The sequence below is a fragment of the Phaenicophaeus curvirostris genome, chromosome Z (assembly GCF_032191515.1).
Source record: "Phaenicophaeus curvirostris isolate KB17595 chromosome Z, BPBGC_Pcur_1.0, whole genome shotgun sequence".
In the NCBI taxonomy this organism is placed as follows: Eukaryota; Metazoa; Chordata; class Aves; order Cuculiformes; family Cuculidae; genus Phaenicophaeus; species Phaenicophaeus curvirostris.
The window spans coordinates 49,069,722-49,088,358 of record NC_091431.1 but is presented as its reverse complement, the minus strand read 5'-3'; the positions used below and the strand labels follow the sequence as shown (position 1 = coordinate 49,088,358).

Here is an 18,637-nt window from a genome sequence, read left to right as displayed (position 1 = left end):
CGACAGAGGAGCCCCGGCGCCGCCGCCTCAGCGCCGCCCTTCCCGTTACGGAGCCCCCGCCCCGCCCCGCCCCGCGCGTGCGCAGCCGGGGCAGCACCGACCCCCCCCCACCCCCGGGGGCGCGTGCGCGGGAGGGGCGGGAGCACTGACGATTGGAATGGGGTGGCTGGGGCTGGAAGGGGGTTTAAGATCATCCAGCTCCAACCCCCCTGCCACGGGCAGGGACACCTCCCACCAGCCCAGGCTGCCCAAGGCCCCATCCAGCCTGACCTTGGAACACCTCCAGGGATGGGGGAGCTACAGCTTCCCTGGGCAACGTGCGCCAGTGCCTCACCACCCTCATCATAAAGAAATTACTCGTTATGTCTGCTCTAAATCTTCCCCTCTCCATATACCCATTGCCCCTGGTCCCATCACCATAAGCCTTCGAGAACATTCCTTCCCCAGATTTCTTGTAGCCCCTTCACGTACTGGAAGGTCGCTATAAGGTCTCCTTGGAGCCTTCTCCAGGCTGAATAAGCCCAACTCTCTCAGCCTGTCCTCACAGGGAAAGTGCTCCAGCCCTTGGGTCATCTTTGCAGCCCTCCTCTGGACCTGTTCCAACAGTTCCAAGTCCTTCTTAGGTGGATGATTCCAGAACTGCACACAGTGCTCCAGGTGAGGTCTCACAAAGGAGGAACAGGAGGGCAGAACCACCTCCCTCGACCTGCTGGCCACGCAGCCCAGGATACGGTTGGCCTTCTGGGCTGTGAGGGCACATCACCAGCTCATGTCAACCAGCTCATGTTTCATCAATCAGCAGCACCAAGTCCTTCGCTGTAGAGCTGCTCTCAATCACATCATCCCCTGTCCTGTATTGAAACTGTGGATTGCCCCAGCCCAGCAGTAGGACCTTGCACTTGGCCTTGATTGAACCTCATGAGGTTCTCGCAGGCCCAGGGAATGGCTGCAGTGGGCACTGCTGTGCCTGGAGGGGAGAGCCACACTGCTTGAAGTGGCTTCACAACCAAGTGCAGTTGCAGGTGAACAGGGTGAGGCCCTTCAAAGCAGGCCACGACTGGTCCCAATAGGAATGTGGCTGATAATGCGTGGCTTGTGCTTCCACCTGCCTCATCTCACAGGATTTCATGTTTCCAGGGGCATGCTCCTAAAAACAATGCTGTTTCTCAAAAACGAGAGTCTGGAGAAAACTGTTTACTCCAGACCTTCATCTTCTTCTTTGATAGTTTAGGTTCCAGCCCTTTCATATCCTGGGCTGCATCAAAAGAAGCGTGGCCTGCATTTTGAGGTAGGTGATTCTGCCCCTCTATTCCTCTAAACTGCCCTATGCAAACATGTGTTAAGTTCTTTACTCACCAAACTTCAGCTACGGTTTTGTCAGCACAGAGCTTTATCCAAGATACAAAAGGAAGATGCTGATATTCTGTACGGGGTGTTCAAGGTCCTCCCCTCCCCCTCATTGAAACCCTACGAGTCCTTGTTTGAAAAATCTCATCTGCTTCCACGTTAATACTGATGTCCTTTTGCCTTTGTTCTGTAATACATTAGATAAGGCACAGAGCAGAACATCCAAGTCATCCTTAAAAATCTGACGAACTCACTAACTTATGTCAAATTTATGCTGTTTACAAATTTCCATTCAAGCGTGCTGCATCCTGACATTGTACAGACTCATTCTGGGATGCAAAGTGAGACAACTTTATTCTCAGCCCGACTCCTTTTATATTCTTCTCAATACAAATCACATAACTCTAAAACTTATGTCCAGTCACGATTGTAAGCATGCTCCTATACACCAATCAACTAACAGATCATGCGCTGATGATGCACCTGTTTACTGCTAACCTAACATAACATCTTATTCTTTTCTTACTGCTGTCAACAGACAAGGCAAAAGCTAGCGGTTACATATTTTGAAACACTTACCTAAGCAATGTTGCAATGCCCTATGCACTTTGTTGTGTGTACTGAATTCTTGTTTTCCTATCCCATGGTTTTGTTCCATCAAGCATAACAGTGTCCTTCTCCCAAGGCTGCTCTCACTCCACCAACATATTTGAGCTTGCTCTGGAGACTCCCCCTTCTCCCCCTCCCATGTTTATAAAGAAAACCATCATCTTGCTGTGGCTTTCACATTCCATCTTGTAGACTGTTAATGCTCTTATAGATAGACTGTGAATGGTTAGATAAATTCATACCATGAAGTCCATCAAAATCTTGGCATCCATGACCTTGTGCTAATAACAGAAAATATATGGCAGCTCTGTTTTAAAGCATAGCATTTCTAACAGAATTGGCATGTAACTCAGTGCTAGGGAAATAGCATTAGTCTGTTTTGCTAGCCAACAACTAAGCTCATTTAGCATCCCCAAAGCTTTACCAACAGCCACTTGTGGTGGAAATAAAGATGCCACTACAATTTCACCAGTGTTCCAAAACTTTGTATTATCATTGCAATCAGATTGGTAAGCATGTGTAAAACGCTTGTGACATTTTCTATGACTTTCAATCATGGAGGTGTTTGGTGTCTATAGTGTTAGCCTTCCAATACTACATGGTCCCCCTCATGCACAAGAGGGTAAACCAGGCCAAGCACAGTCTCCACAGATGAAAAAGAATCCAGGAGGCAACTAGTATGGGTATCTTATGTACCAGATAATGTTAGATTTGCGTCAGTATAGTTGCACCATGTAGTGGCATTTCTATATACAGGCAAGGTAGCATTTTACCATTGAATCATATGAAGTTTGGGATCTATATCCTCTGGTCTTCATCCCTTAAATGAGGCCCACATATTTGTGTAACTGAAAATCACACAGTAATCCATTTTCATAGATCCTAACAAATCTAATTCTTGTGGCTCAATGTTCATTTTTGGAAGCCATCCAACCCAATCATTGAACCGATCAACTATATCAGTAGGGGTGTTGTTCACAAATTGCCACCTGTCAGAGGGAACAGGCCAGTTGTTGACAGGTTGTCCTACGAAGCAGCTAGTAAAAGGATTCCCTGGACTGGTAGTGATAGGCACAGTGTGTCCTGTTCTGTTTGATTAGCTAAGGTTACCCATATATTAGTTTTTGGTTGAGGTGGATTCCACAACGTGTCTGTCATCATGTCGGTGATGATGGTGACGATTGTGACAACGAAGGTTTGACCCGTTGAGCAGGTACCTAACCAGGGCCAGAACCTGTAGAAACACAAGCATATCCTCTACCCCAACTTATTAAATGAAGGGATCTTTCCAACTGATTCATCTGCAAATTTTTAACAATAACTTGGGCATTATGTTGAACTTTATGTTGTTTGTGTGAATCAAAGTGTTCATATATAGGAGGTCCTTCCTCTATCCAGTGATTTAAAAAATTCAATACATAGCAGGCTTTGGCTATGCATTCCTGTAGGGATAACCCTAGGCTCCCCCTTTTTTTTTTCTGTAACAGATTCTTCAGAGCACCACAAGCTCACTCAATAATTGCTTGACCGGGGAATACCGGTGACATGTTTGATTCCCCAATGTTGAAAAAGTGTTTGTGTTTTGTGCGATACACAGGCTGGGCCATTGTCAGTTTTTATAAATTTCAGCACTGCCATCATCGCAAAGGCCATTTTCTCACCAGTATGTTCTGACACAGAAATACAAGAAAAAAAATGAAGTACCAACAGAAACATGGACATATACATTTACCAAATTCAGAGATACATGTTACATCTGTTTGCCAAATTTCAAGTGCAAAAGACCTCGAGGGTTCACTCTAGTGGAGGGTACTGGTAAAATCTGTTGACAGTCTGGGCCTGACTGTGTGATTTGTTTAGCGTGCTCTTGAGTTCATTGAAATGTCTTTTGCAACACTTTGGCGTTCTGGTGATAAAATTCATGTGATAATCATGCTTGTGCAAAAAGATGTGGCAGAACTGCAGCTCCTGCAAGGCTGTCTGCCTGAGCATTACCTTCACTAATAGGTCCTGGTAAAGAGGTATATGACATTGAATAAAATATGGGCAAATTCTTTTGTTCAACTGACATCTAAGTCTCCATAGCAGTGCAAATACATTTTTCTTTGACAACCTCCTTTAAAAAGGAGTGTTCTACTCTAGAGACTAATCCTGCAACATCTGCAAAGTCTGTTATAATGCTGATTGCTGCGGACCATCATGTAAAGACATGAACGACTGCTGATAGCTCCACTATCTGTGGTGAACCTGTAACAACATGTATATCATTTACCCACTGTCCTTCGTCATTTTTCCAAACTATAATAGCACACCCCATTTTACTTGAACCATCAGTAAATACCATGAGAACATCAGGTATTGGAGTAAAGCTTCAATGAGAAACAGTTAATAGAGAGAGAGAATTCAAAGACTTTCCAGGACTTTCAAAGACTTTCCAAGGGAGATATTCTGTAGATACCCCTAAGAAAGGGCGAACCCAGCTGATGATCCCTAACAGTTTTTGAAGATAATTTGAAGTTTTTTATGTCTGTTCACAGAGTCACTTATTGTGGTCAAATCAGGGGGTCAGAGATTTTCCATCCTAAATATCGCCAAGGTGGAATTTCTTGTGTTTTGTCTTCTGCAATTTTTATTCCTGCAACTAATACCTCTTGCACAATTTGACGTTGGCCTTTTTTTTCTCCCCCCTTTGTTCTGCAGCAATCAATCCTGGTAAAACAAACAATCCTTGCTTTGTGACAGATGATCATCCAATTAAAAATGCACGAAGTCCTTTTCCTATGGGGCCCTTAACTGTTGAAGGGATGAGCTGAACTGCAGTGTGACAGGTTTCTATTCTTTAAAGGCAGTAACACTTTGTGACAGTCTGCATTTGCATTCTCTAAGGATAATTGTTTAAGCAAAATTTCTCTAAAGGCAGTATCATATACCTGCTTATTTAGAACTTGTAGTTTGTCTACAAACTCACGTATGGTTCTGTTGCTCCTTGTCAAATATTAACAAAAGACTGTACATGAGTCCCAGCGTCAGGCACATTGCTAAGTGCCTTCAATATGGCCACCATCACGGTGGCACAGTTAGACCTTCTCTATTACAGCTTTTGGACTCTCCTTTGTTGCTTCATAACCATTTGGTTCCCAGCAAGGACCGGTGTCCCCTGAATATATGACAGGAAAAGCTTTTAATATTCCTATCTCTCCCGCTTGTCTAGCACCTTTCTTTACAAATGCCCATTTATCATGTGGGTCTGGGGATTACAGATCTGGTTCCTTCCATGGATCAATAAGACCTGGATTGAAAGTATCATCTGGATCCTCATTGAGATTATCGGACAGTAATACTACAGAGGTATTAAGAGCCAAATATATTTTTTGCTTCATTGTGGGGTTCAGTGACAGCAATCAAGTCAATAGAGTTGCTGACAGGACTGTAGGAGCCGTTGCCCCATCCTCTGTATTTTCCTGTAGTCCCTTGTGCAATTTTCAAGTCTGAAATATGACTCACCAACATAGCAATAAATTAGCAGCTGCCTTATCACTGCGAGCAGCACTGTCCCATAGTTGGACCCCAATTTGATCCCACTTCTCTGGATCATAAACATTTTTTAATATCTATAGACAGGTCATTCCTACATGCCCAGGCAAGAGTCTTTTATAATTCCTCCTTGTCTACTTTCTTCCTCTGTTGTTTCAGGACCTTGCAAAAAAACCCCGAATTCTAAGACATCTTTTTGTTCCTTTGTTAAATGTAACTCCATAGTTCCCAGCTGCTTACCTCTCCCCTTTCAAGAGGTATTGATGTGCGTACACAAAATCCACTTCCTTTCAGTGGTGATTCCCTGGAGTTCAGCTGAGCGATGCAACTGGGTCGGCAGGTAGCCTTCAGGCCTCACACAGTGAGTGCCATTTGTTGCAATCTTGAACTTGCAGACTCATTCTGAGATGCAGAGTGAGACAACATTATTCTCAGCTTACTCCTTCTATATTCTTCATAGAAATCACATAATAACCCTAAAAATTAATGTCCAATCACAATTGTTAGCATATACCTATAAACCAATCAACTAACAGATCATGCACTGATCATGCACCTATTTACTGCTAACTTAACGTTTTGATCTTTTCTTACTGCTGTCAACAGACAAGGCAAAAGCTAGCGGTTACATATTTTGAAACACTTATCTAAGCAATGTCACAATGCCCTGTGCAGTTCGTTGTGTGTACTGAATTCTTGCTTTCTCATCCCACAGTTTTGTTCCATCGAGCATAACAGTGTCCTTCTCCCAAGGCCGCTCTTGCTCTATCAACATATCTGAGCTTGCCCTGGAACCCCCCTCTCCCCCCAAGCCAAATGGTTAGGAAAAATGTAGTTCAGAAGTTTAGAGCTGTAGAATTTCATTAGGCAGCACCCCCACCCCCCCCACACCCCCCCCCGAATTAGTTAGGCCAAAAGAGACAGCCAAATCTGTATTATTCATATTAATATAAGTTAGTGTGATTCATTCTGCATTACAAAAATTTCAGCTACCTTTACCAAGTACACTTTCATGGAAGACAAACGATATCATTCTGACCTGGTATTCTAGTTATTGGTAGCTGACTATAACTTTAGCTCATCACTTCCTGTAGCTCTGTGGTAAGCTTAGGAGCTCCTTTCTTTCCAGCAATGTTCTCCTGAAGTTTGAGTACACACAAAGCTTGCCAAGTTGCTCATGCCTAGACACAGAAAAGTTCTGGACCCCTTTCACAGTCAATTGCTTTCAAAGGCTCAAGACTGTTGGATGTGGATCTCTCTCTTTTGATAATTACAGTAAGCCTATTTTCTATTCTGAACAGTAACATGCTATAGGACTACATTTAAGAAAAAACTACTTCATGCATCTATTTACTTGACACAAGTAAGCAGTCTGCTTTATGATCTGAAGAAGATATGAACATAGTAGTTTCTGTGGTGTTCCAGCAAGATAAATGTTGCATGTTCAGAGCTGAAGGTTTTATTCTGTAGTATAAAGAGTTTTCACAGGGCCAGATACTATGCAATGATGGAAGAAAAGTTTGGTTCACCTCTCGTTTCAACTTCCATGTTTTCAAAGCTACATAGCAATCCTTTATCTGCTACACCTAGATGTCCCTGCCCGTGGCAGGGGGGTTGGAACTAGATGATCTTTAAGGTCCCTTTCAACCCAAACTATTCTATGATTCTATGAAGCAACTGCTGCAGTACTGTACCAATCTACAGTCGTACAAACATCAAACCTGTCCTCAGATTTCAACAACAGCTTTCCACAAAAATTCAAGTGAAATGCGAAAATCTTACACCTGAACTTTAAGATATCCTGCAGCATCAGTACAGTTATATAAAACTCCTACATTAAATTTTTAAGGCACACTGGAATTCACTGCAATAAAATAAATTTCTTAGGAGTGAGCTTCCTCTTGAACTCCATATACTGTCATAAAGTGGCCTCTACCAAGCCAATCTCATCACTTGTCTTTTAAAGTAGCACATACTGAAAAACCCTTACTAAGGACAGTCCTATTACACACGCTTTTTCCTTGGAAGCTGGCCTGCATAAGAGACTCCTCCATTACTGATTACCTTGCTCTATGAGCTGCCAGACATTGTGTGGTGAGCATGATCAAAGAATCATCAGTCCACATACTGTGCCAGTGCCATGGCAATATCCAGCCAGTGTTTCTACAGTTTTTCAGTCACACTTCTCAATAACCAGCAGCAGGTACTAGCTGATATCAGTGCTCAGTATCTTGCAGTCAAATTCAGTGTAAAGAAGCATATTGAAGTGTGAGGAGGAGGCAATTTTATGTGCTGGAGTAGCCATTTTATGTGCTAAGTCGATATCCAGCCAGTTTATTAAGGTTATTCTAGAAGGTAACAACCCAGAACTACACTCAAATGAGATCTTGAAGTTATGAGACCAGCTAAATACCATACTTTAAGACAGAGACTGATGTTCATTCATATTCAAAACAAATTGTTAAACATATTAAGAAAGGAACAGAGAACTTCATCTGGTGCGTAAACCTCTCTGTATGGGAACCTGCACCCTTGATTCCAGTTTGCACTCTGCATCTCAACTTACTCATCCTTTCATATTTTCAACTTCTGGTTTTTATAGTGTTAATTTTAACCTGTTTTCAACAACTAGTCTTTGAAAGGGTGGAGGATCATCTAAGATGTGGCATTTTATACACTGTTACTTGAAAGAACTTAGCAAATAGGATACTAAAAATACAATGCATCTAGACTACAGACATAAATATTGTTGAAAAATAAAGATTGTATATTGTATTTTTACCCGTAGTAACTAACTTGCCTTATGTCTAAAGCATTTGAAAATTGATCATGAACTCTAGGTAAAATAACTGCAGTAAATTATAGTAAAACCCTTGGTACATGAACTTTAAACTGAATGTGCTAATATTTTAAGATGAAAAAAATTATTATAAAGGATCCAGAGAACTGAAAAAAATAATTCAGATTATTACCTTACATAACATCATAATGAACTGTAAAAGAACCAGTTTATGTTTAAAGCTCTTTATAAATTAAAAAATTAGTAAGGAACTGGTTCAGGTAAAATACATAATCTAATGTTACACTTACATATTTTTAAAGAGAACCTGAAGAAACAAATGGAGATGGAGCCTTTTGATATACCATATATATATTTCATATATCAGATTGACAATATAGTTTTAAATTGTTTTTTTTTCTGGTACTGTCCTTTCTAAAAGAAGTGGTCAAAGAATTTTGATATGTAAACAGGAATTTATACTGCCAATTCAGCTATATTCTAAAAATTCTGAGCACAAGAAGGAGATATGAAAAGCCAGAGTTGTTTACCCCTGCAGCGGAAAACAAAAGACAGGAAAAAGAAAGAGTGAATTGTTAGCCAAACCCCTTTCAAGAGTCATTTAACTTTGGTAAGTACTGTCAGGTCACCTTGCAAGATTTAAACACAACAGAATTATGTTCTAACCAAGCAACCATACCTGAATACCTGCAGACATTATTAAGAAGTTTAGTAATTCACTTGCCTATGACCTACACATTGTCCTCATGACTAGATATTTATTGCAGCCTTTTTATACAAAAAGTATAATGAAATCCCATAGACAGACGGTAAAACTAAAAAAAAACTTAAGAAAAAAACAAACCTCGCTAGGAGAAAGAGATTATAAAGTTAGCAGCAAATGCAGCTAACTTGAGATAATCTATTCAAAGGGTATTGAGAATTCTCCAACATAGTCTTAAGACAGGCTAAGCCTTTTTCTGAAATACACGCACAAACTGAAAACGAGGTCTGATGAGAGATCACTGTTGAGATCATGGCCTACATTATATTTCTGTGTAGGATGTATGTTTCTAACATATTTTCTGAGTTCAAGATAAACAAAATTACTTCTGCATAGAGTTATAGCTGCTTTTGATACAGTAAGGGATCAACTGAATTTTTTTTTCAGCATAGTGCAATATCTCAAAATTCTTTCAAAGACAGTAATGATTTCTGTGTTGTATTGATGACCTACAACAAGGTTTAATGACACAGTTTGCAGCATCCCTGGAATGATGTAGTCCATTAAGCTGCATCATCTACCTCACTGTGTACTTAAATGCATATTTATATTGGTCCAGTCACCAAGCTGGATCACATCCTGTTCATTACTTCAACTACTTAAATTACGAACTCAACAGCATTGTTTCAATGTGAGTCACTTGTTGCCAGTCCTCCACCTATATTACCCTTCTGCTCTGTTGGTGCCAGAAGCATGTTTCATCAAATCAACCTTCAATCAAGTGTAAGGATTAGAAAGCATCACTGAACACCAGTAATGACAACCTGGAATAGTTAGTGGTTATAGATTCCATTTTGATGACCTCTAGTTTCACTTCAGCCCTATGTGAAAAATTCTGGAAATTTCTAATACATTCAGGAGACACATTACAATGTTCTATGTAAAACGAGGAAATAACACTATGCTGTAGTACTGTCAAGAATACATTCAGTGTCTAGCTGAATTTATACTATTGATGTATCACTGTATTTGACATGGCATACATGTTTTCGGCACTTAGCCACAAATATGTCAACCAGCAAACTTGAAGCAGCTTCTTATTTGCAATCAAATAGTAAAAGTAACCTAAATGAAAAAAGACCTAAGCATTTAAAGCATTTTAATTCAACAAACAGCAAACAGATCTGAAGTGTTTAGAAAAACAAGCTCTGGATGGTATTACTTCACTTAATACCAAAGTGCTCCATAGTACCTACCACACAAGCAAGATATGTCTGGATAACAAAAATATTCTCTACTCTGGTTACAATACAGAACAGAAACAGAAAATGTTTGTTGGTGGTAGAAGGGTCTGAAGCTATGTCTTAGTTTACATGGTATCTTAGGAAATTATTCTTAATACAGTATAGTAAAATAACGTGTTTGTGTTCTTAAACCAAATACAGCCTATATTAGATCAGTGCAAAAATAATTGCCATTTTTGTGATTGTAAACTGGATGCTTATTTTGGATTAAACTTTTCTTTAACTGTGTGCAAGTAGCGCACCATTTTAAAGCACAAAATTTGCTCTACTTATTTATGTTATTAGTTTTGGTTTCACATTTTTTTATATATATTATGCTCTCAAATTAAAGATGGAAAAAAGCAAATTTGAGCAATTTTGTTGTACATGTTCAAGAGCGGACATAAAGCAGTGAAAACTGCTAGCAATATCAACTAAGCATTTGACCAGAGAACCATCAACAAATGTACAGCTTGACGTTGGTGCCAAAAATTTTGCAAAGAAAATGAAAGCCTAGAAGATGAGAAGTGTGGCAGACATCCTTCTGTGACAGATGTCAACCAATTAGGGCAAATATTGAAGTGAATACATGGAGAACAACTATTACTGACCATTAAACAGTTTTTCAACATTTGTACCAAGCTCAAAAATCAAAAAAGGTCAACAAATGGGTGCTGCATCAGCTGAATGAGAAATAAAAAAAAAATAAAAATCACTGTTATAAAGCATGGTCTGCACTTGCTTTGCATAAAACCAATCAATTTCTTGACCACATTGTGACCTGTGACAAAAAATTGATTCTATATGACAACAGATGGCATTCTGCACAGTGGCTGTACTGAGGTGAAGCACCAATATACTTCACCCAAGATGCAGCAGAACAAGGTTATAGCCACTGTTGGTCAGCAAGTGGAATTATCCACTACAACTTCTTGAATCCTGGTGAGATCACAGCAGAAGAGTATTGCCAGGAAATCAAAATGCACCAAGAACGGCAACATTGTGTTCAACACTAGTCAGTCCAAAAGAACTAGTCCTTCTCCATGACAGTGTCCGAAGTATTAATTAAGATTCAACAAAAAATATTTATACCTAAAGTTACAAAATAAATACCTATTTTTTTCACTTTTATGATTCAAATGGATGGGGCCTTGAGCAGCCTGATCTTGTGGGAGGTGTCCCTACCCATGGCAGGGGGGCTGGAACTGGGTGATCTTTAAGGTCCCTTCCAACCCAAACCATTCTATGATTCTATGAAATAAAGTCTGGCAAAAAAAGCTACAATTGAAAAATAATTCCTTATACGCCATCACCTACACATATATGCATTAACATTATGTGCAGCATAATCACACCTGTTCTACTTAAAAAGTGGACTGATTATTTGAAACAACCTAATTTTAAGTCTGCCATTATTCAGATCAACACTCAGGGGTCATTTGGGAGGTATATACTGCTCATTTTATGCAAAACAAGGTAAATACCTCTGAAATAAATGTACCTTACATACTAATACTTTAAATAGGCAGTGTGTTTCATTGTGACTCATTCTGGTTAAATAAAAGCTACCAACATCTATTCTGTAAGCACTTAACATACATAAATTTTTACACAAACAACATTCCTACTGAAATACTTTTTCATTTGCCTTCAAGTTATATACATATTTTTTTAAGAAACAGCATCACTACCTTGAAAGTAAAATCATTTGCATTGCTGCAATCTGACCACAAACTTATGCACAACAGTAATTTCACTTCTTCAAGGTGCTAGTACTTATTCTACTGATTTCTTCTTTGTATGTACGGGTAGCGTGGGAGGCCACAGCTTAAGATCAGGCTCTGAGCTGGTAGTAGGAGACTTGAATAAGACATCTGTTCTGTCATAGGTAACACACAGCACAAGGGATGTGGGTAGGGAAGGCTGAAAGAAAACAAACCTTTTCCCTAGTTACTGATGCACCCTGCTGACAGGAACTGATCTCTCTGCTAAACAAGTTGGTCTCTACACACCTACACTGCTGTTAACAGCTATTCCATGGCCACCTTCTCCTTCTCGAGGCAGAATTTAATCATTACACTATAGGATCTGTGTTAGACATATGCAATTGTCTAACTTCTCTACATGCTATTGACCAACTGTTGAATATTAGAAATGAACATAAAATATTAAATCAACATGAGTGGACTTTGTCCAGAGAGTTACTACCATTAGTTTCATACTTTCTTTTTAGGGACTCCTGTATCAGGAAGTTATATAAATGGAAGGACATAATTAAATAATTTGTATTATCATGGTCCAATAAATGCTAGATAAAAATCAGACTAAGACTACTGCAAGATTTGGTTCAAGGTCTTGAATATTTTTAATTTATTTCTAATTTAGTCTTCCCCCCCCCCCCATTAATGATAGAACAAGTCATGAGAACGATTTTTTTTCCCCTTTTCCATTTGCTCAGACTTAGCAAGCATCAGCTGTTTTGAAAAAAAATACAGCCAATGTACCATTTCTCAGTAGTAAAGCAGTTACAGGTTATCATTCAACAGGCATTAACTTCATTTCATGTAAACCTTCTATTTCTAAACCGATCTGCCTTCAAGCAGCATGTACCATTTAAAATGAATTACCTTAACTTCTCCAAAGATCATTTTCCTTCAGGAAAAATGAAAATCCTTAATCAAGAGACTCCAGAATTTACATGCGTGAGCCCAAAGAGTGCATTACTGGGTCAGATAAAACAAACTGAACGTGAAATTTTAATCTTATATTAAAAATTGGAATGCAACATCTATATTTAAACAACTTTATTAACATAGTCAAGCAGTGATTAACATTCACATCTATTATGTCACATCATACAAATGTAAATACAAAATTACTACAGTACAATATATATTCTCTGCATGATCCAAAATATTTGGTGGCCCCAAAAATTCTTTAAAATTCAGCAGCTTATCAAAAATTAAAACCATATTCTATTTAAAATGAAGTTCTGTTAGCACATAGGCAGACTTCAAGAAATATCACTCAATTTAGTACAGTTTGAGAGCTTGCAGGAGGATATGTTTGCAGGAAACATTCCAACGTTGTGGCAGATACAGAAAAATCAGATTTAAAGCTTTCAAGCAAAACTCATACAACCTAAGTTGTCAGCAGAAAGATCCAGTCATCTTTCATTTTGAACTGTTTTGTATACCGCATCCAATTTAAAATTTTAGAAATGTCCAGTATTAGTGAGACAATGCATGACATAACTACCTATCTCTTCCCATGATAAAAGATATTATTACACTAGATTTCAAGAGCCAAATGAACCTGCTTATACCAATCATCTTTCCTAATTGCTATCCTTGCAGAAAACACCCAGACCTTCTCAATTTTATTGCTCACTCAAAATAAGGAAATAGGTACCTAAGGCAAAAGTAACACAACAGAACCAGCTGATAGGAAAATCATACCATATTGTAAGTGCTGAATTCTTTGAGATGTGGATTTGGCTTATTTAAAGTATACTGTAACACTAGACAGGGCTCCATCCATTTTAAACTTCCCTCATATAAGTACATTCAAGTGAATAAGTATCCATATTATTTTAGCAGAATATATTCTATAGGGTGAGCAGCAAGAGCACTCACCCCAGATCCCCATTTAATATAATACTAAAACTGGCTTGCTCCAACCATTAAGTGCAAAGAGCAAGCATCAGTGGCAGATAAACTGGAGAAAAACACCTAGAAGACCAACGGATGCAAGTCATTCTGGAGAATGCATAGGTGAGTGAAATGCACAGCTACTGATCAAGCTTTAGTTATTCAAGATAAGGTTACTGGAAATACTTATGTAATATGTACCAAACACATATGCAAACTACATCAGCGTCTATCTGAGATAACTGCAGAATGTTTTGCCATTTCACTGTAGAGCTCAACCTTTATCTAAGATAAAAAGTTACTCTTTAGACCCTATATAGAAGCTTTATGAATCTACCATCCTCATGAAAGAGATAGCATTTAAGCAATTAGTGTTAGGTTGCAACTTCTTTCCTTGATGGAATCTGAAACCATTTCCAATATAATGTTGCATTTAAAGCATTTTTTCAAGAAATATTTCAGTTGTTTGAATATGGATGCATTCTCCTCAAGGGAAGAATGTTTTTGCACCTTATCTGTTAATACATTCAATATGAATAAAACAGGTGAAGCAAAAGTCATTATTGTCCCACAGTAGAAGGTTAATTTAGAGTAGGTTTAAGACAGAGAAGCTACCTAAATGGAATACATAAACTGATACAATTAAGACACATTTTCATTAGCATGTGTTCTGAACAAAAAGGGTACAAGAGTATTCACCTGAGATAAAGCTAGAATTTGAATATTTCTGAGTAGCAATGAGTTTAGCTTGAGGAAAGCCACTTAAAAGTTTTAAAATATACATTTAACTATTATACAATATATGCAGTTTAAGTAATTAAGATTGATGCTAACAAAAAAGTCCTAACAAAAAAACTCCATCACAGTGTCTATCAATATTGTTAGTTACAAAATTTATGCTACTTCATAACCTTTAAAAATTATGATTATAAATTTTAAACCCATTCATCTAAAACTGAATTCATCTTTTGAGTATAAGCTTTAAGGAGCAATAAACTAAAGCATAAGAATTAGCTTATTACAATTTAAATATATACATATTCACTGATTTAGAAAATAATCAAGCGTTGGAAAAAAATTACAAAATTGATTATTTTTGTTTGCACTGGTTAAAGTAATGAACTGCTCTAATCTTTTCCCCTAAACAAAATGAGTAGTTTCTTGAACGCGTAATGGAAAAAATTTACTACTGAACTTCAGTTGAGATTAATTTAACAGCGATTTAGAACTGCCAAAAAGATGCATTTATAAGGATTTTAAATACACTTTCTGTTACCAACTTAGGTTGATCAGCAGCTTTTGTTCACTCTCAGAATCCTTCCAAAAGGGAAACTCAGAACAGGAAAAAGGCATATATAAAACCAGTAAACACTGACCTCCTGAGGTTCCTACAACAAATATTCAAGTAGAAAATCTACACCATTACTTAGCAGCGGCTATTTCTGTAGTTTAGCACACCAACAGCACTTTATTCAGTGTGTAAGGAGCAAATGAAGTAAGCCGTGCTTTTAAGCATGCCTAGAGGCAGAAACACTGGAATGTAACAAAGAAACTCATGATTCTACCAGTATAAACATTCAGTCAACATTCAAGATCTGTCAAAGACTACAACACAAGAAATAAGATTTTTTATATATCCCATGATGCAATAATTGAATTATAAATGTTAATGCTGATTCAGATCTTTTCTTACTCCACATTATACCCTAAATAGCTTCTGCAAATCTCTCCACTATATTATGAATTAGGAATATGGTTTATTTGCTTTAAAATAGACCATGAGAGACCTTACTGATACTAAAGACTGTTTTGTCCGTACTGTTTATTTCTGCCTCATTTTATTATTTTCTTTGCTGTTATACCAGATCAGTTCACACCTGTACAATATTAAAACTTGTATGTACAAAAGTGGCATCCTAAGCTAAACTAATCTGAGGTGAGGTGGAGTGGTTTATTTGGTTAAAGGGAGTTTATGAAATTTAAGAAGTTTAGGTAAACTCAGACTCTAGCTGTTATGCTACAGTATTATTTGGGTAGATTTTCTATTCTACGTATTTTCAAATGTAATTTCTCTGAAACTCTTCTCTAGTCTTCAAACATACTCAAAATTAAAGCAAGTTTGGGTCTGAAGTAATATCCCACCTTGCTAAATTTAAAAGGTTTAGGTTTTTCCCCCCTTCCAGAGATTGTTTTTAAAGTGTTCATCGTGACTACTATTAATTTACTTCAGAGTTATTACAGAAGGAATTTTGTATTTGCTACCAAAGCAATGTAATTTGAAAGCAAATTATCACGTGCAATTTTGACCAAATTGAATAAATATTATGGACTAGCATTACTGAATATACTTCATACAGTACATGTCTAAATAATTCTTCAGGCATAATCCATTAAAATTTGAAAAGCCAAAAAAAAAAAGTGGGGGGCATGTAAAACATGCATGCTATCATGCATTAAAAAAAAAATCAAAACTCTTTAAACCTCATTTTTAAGTTCACACTCACACAGCTCAAACTTCAGTGCAATGGCTAAATCATTCAACAGGCAAAGAACAGAACCATGCAAAGAAGAGCAAGTTCTTAAAAAAAAAAACAACAACAAAAAACAAAACACAATCAAACAAAAATCCCCAAAACTGTTATCCAGTATCCATTCTGCAATGCAAAGGTGAGAAACTAAATCTACAAAAAGGCTGTTATGGCTTAATTTTGTTTTGCAGATTAATTATGCAGCACTTGAAAAATGGAAAGGTGTGGCTTCACCTCTGACCAGCAGAGTTAAAAATCTCTCCATTTTCCTTTATCATCATGGGATACTCTTTAGGCAATCTAAATTATTAAAGACTTGCCACTTTCAGATGGACACAAGATCAAGTGTACCAGTTAGGATTTCACATTCACAGTACATAAGAAAATACACATGGAAGGAAAAGTAAAGGGTTAACTTAACAAGGATTTATTCACAGGAATACATGTAAGTAGAGAAAAAAACCACAACAGAAAAGCTAAACAAATGAAATGAAGAGGATCCAAACCAACTTTCACTCTGTAGCTTTAAACTTGCACCCTTGTGCATTTAACTACATCACAAAGGGCCACCAACATGCGCCAATACAGTGTAGATACCCTGCATTACATCCATTAACTTAAACATCTCTTTAAGATCATGCTTTGAACTAAAAAGCGTAGAAGATAATATGTTGAATGGGAATAAACACAAATATAGCAATCATGTCACCAACTTCTACAATTGTCTTTACGTGCCAACTAACACTTATGCAGCCTTTAACGGGTCTTACCAAGTAACTCATTTTTAGAGATTCTGATAAAATCACTAGTATATAACCATGCAGAAAGCACATCACACTGACAGCACAGAGGCAAATATTTTGCACAGCTATATCAGCTTTCCACATTGTGCAGGTTACACACAATACAATATCAATCTTATTCTTAACAGATCCTAAAAAGGTATTTCAAGGCCTAATTGTTAACTACAGTACTTTATATCTATATTCTTAATAAAAATGAAGTCCACAGAATCTTAAAAAGGAATTTTAAATGCAGGGCTATATTGAATTGGTAAACTGCAACACAAAACTGGCGCAACATAGGTAAATGTATACCAATTTCACTCTATGTGATGCAAGCATGCTACTTTCCCACTAATTTAAATTACTTCTGATCACTATGAGCCAGAACGCATGCCTGAACCTTAAACTGCACGTTAAGAATAATGCCTTACTCTAGAAATTAAATCTAATGAAGTACAATAATCAAATCATATCCACTACTTTAATTCTTCTTAATGTAAAAATTAAGATGTCAGTCTTTCCTTTGCAATGTCCCTCCCCTTACCCCAAAAATGAAAGGAGTGACTCATTTGGCAGCTTGCAGGTTGCTTCACTTTGTCTAAGTTAACCTTTATTAATTTATGATGGGATTTCTATATTTTACACTGCAAGTGCCTGCTCCTAATACAGACACAAGCTGCATTTTAACTGTACTAACTTCATTTGTGTAGTTCTTCATTAACATGCAAATACCTAGGAATCCCATCAAGCAGAATGAAATAATGTAGAAAACCCTTACTCAAAAAAACATAAAAGAAAAAAGAAAGCCTTTTACTGTTTGTGACCCCCATTCTTAGGTTTCCTTTATTGTGCGCAAAATAGTTTTCCTCTCTATGTATTCCTATGGTTCAATTATATGGTTCTTATTTTGGTATAATTCCCCACAATATTCCAGAATGTGCTGTTTTGTGACTAGATTCTTTTTTTTTTTCTTCTTCACATCCAGCGCAGAGTTGTAATAGGAGACAGATTTCCACCCACAAAAGCTCCAGATGTTAAAACATTTCCCAACATCGACTTAATACAGTGACGGCAACACCTCCCTCCCGCCCCTCCCAGTAGGGTTGGGATTGTACTGTATTCCCTACTGGTTTACCCTTCCCCCCAGTAAAGGGTAACATTTTCCCTGGGTGCAGAGGCTCCCTCATAGTCTCCCAGACTGAAGGACCTGTAAAAGGAAAAGATAACAGTATAATTAAATCTTACCTTGAACTTTAACTGATAGATTTGTGCATAAAGAGCGCTTTTTCTGCCTTTTTAAGCAGTAGATGCCAAGCTTTAACTTTTTTTATACATCTATTTTTTTTAACACTTATATCAAGTAAACAATTATTAACAAAATATCAATGTATGCTTTCA

The 18,637-nt window shown here is 37.8% G+C and overlaps 1 protein-coding gene across 1 annotated transcript in view; it reads right to left on the bottom strand.

Annotated features, from left to right (window-relative positions):
* Positions 1-16,858: 16,858 nt before the first annotated feature.
* The window catches only part of TNPO1 (transportin 1), a 59,496-nt gene continuing 57,717 nt past the window's right edge, over positions 16,859-18,637 (bottom strand). Inside the window, exon 24 of the mRNA XM_069881129.1 lies at positions 16,859-18,446. The gene's annotated coding sequence lies outside the window, so the exon portion shown is untranslated. The remainder of the gene's footprint in view (positions 18,447-18,637) is intronic.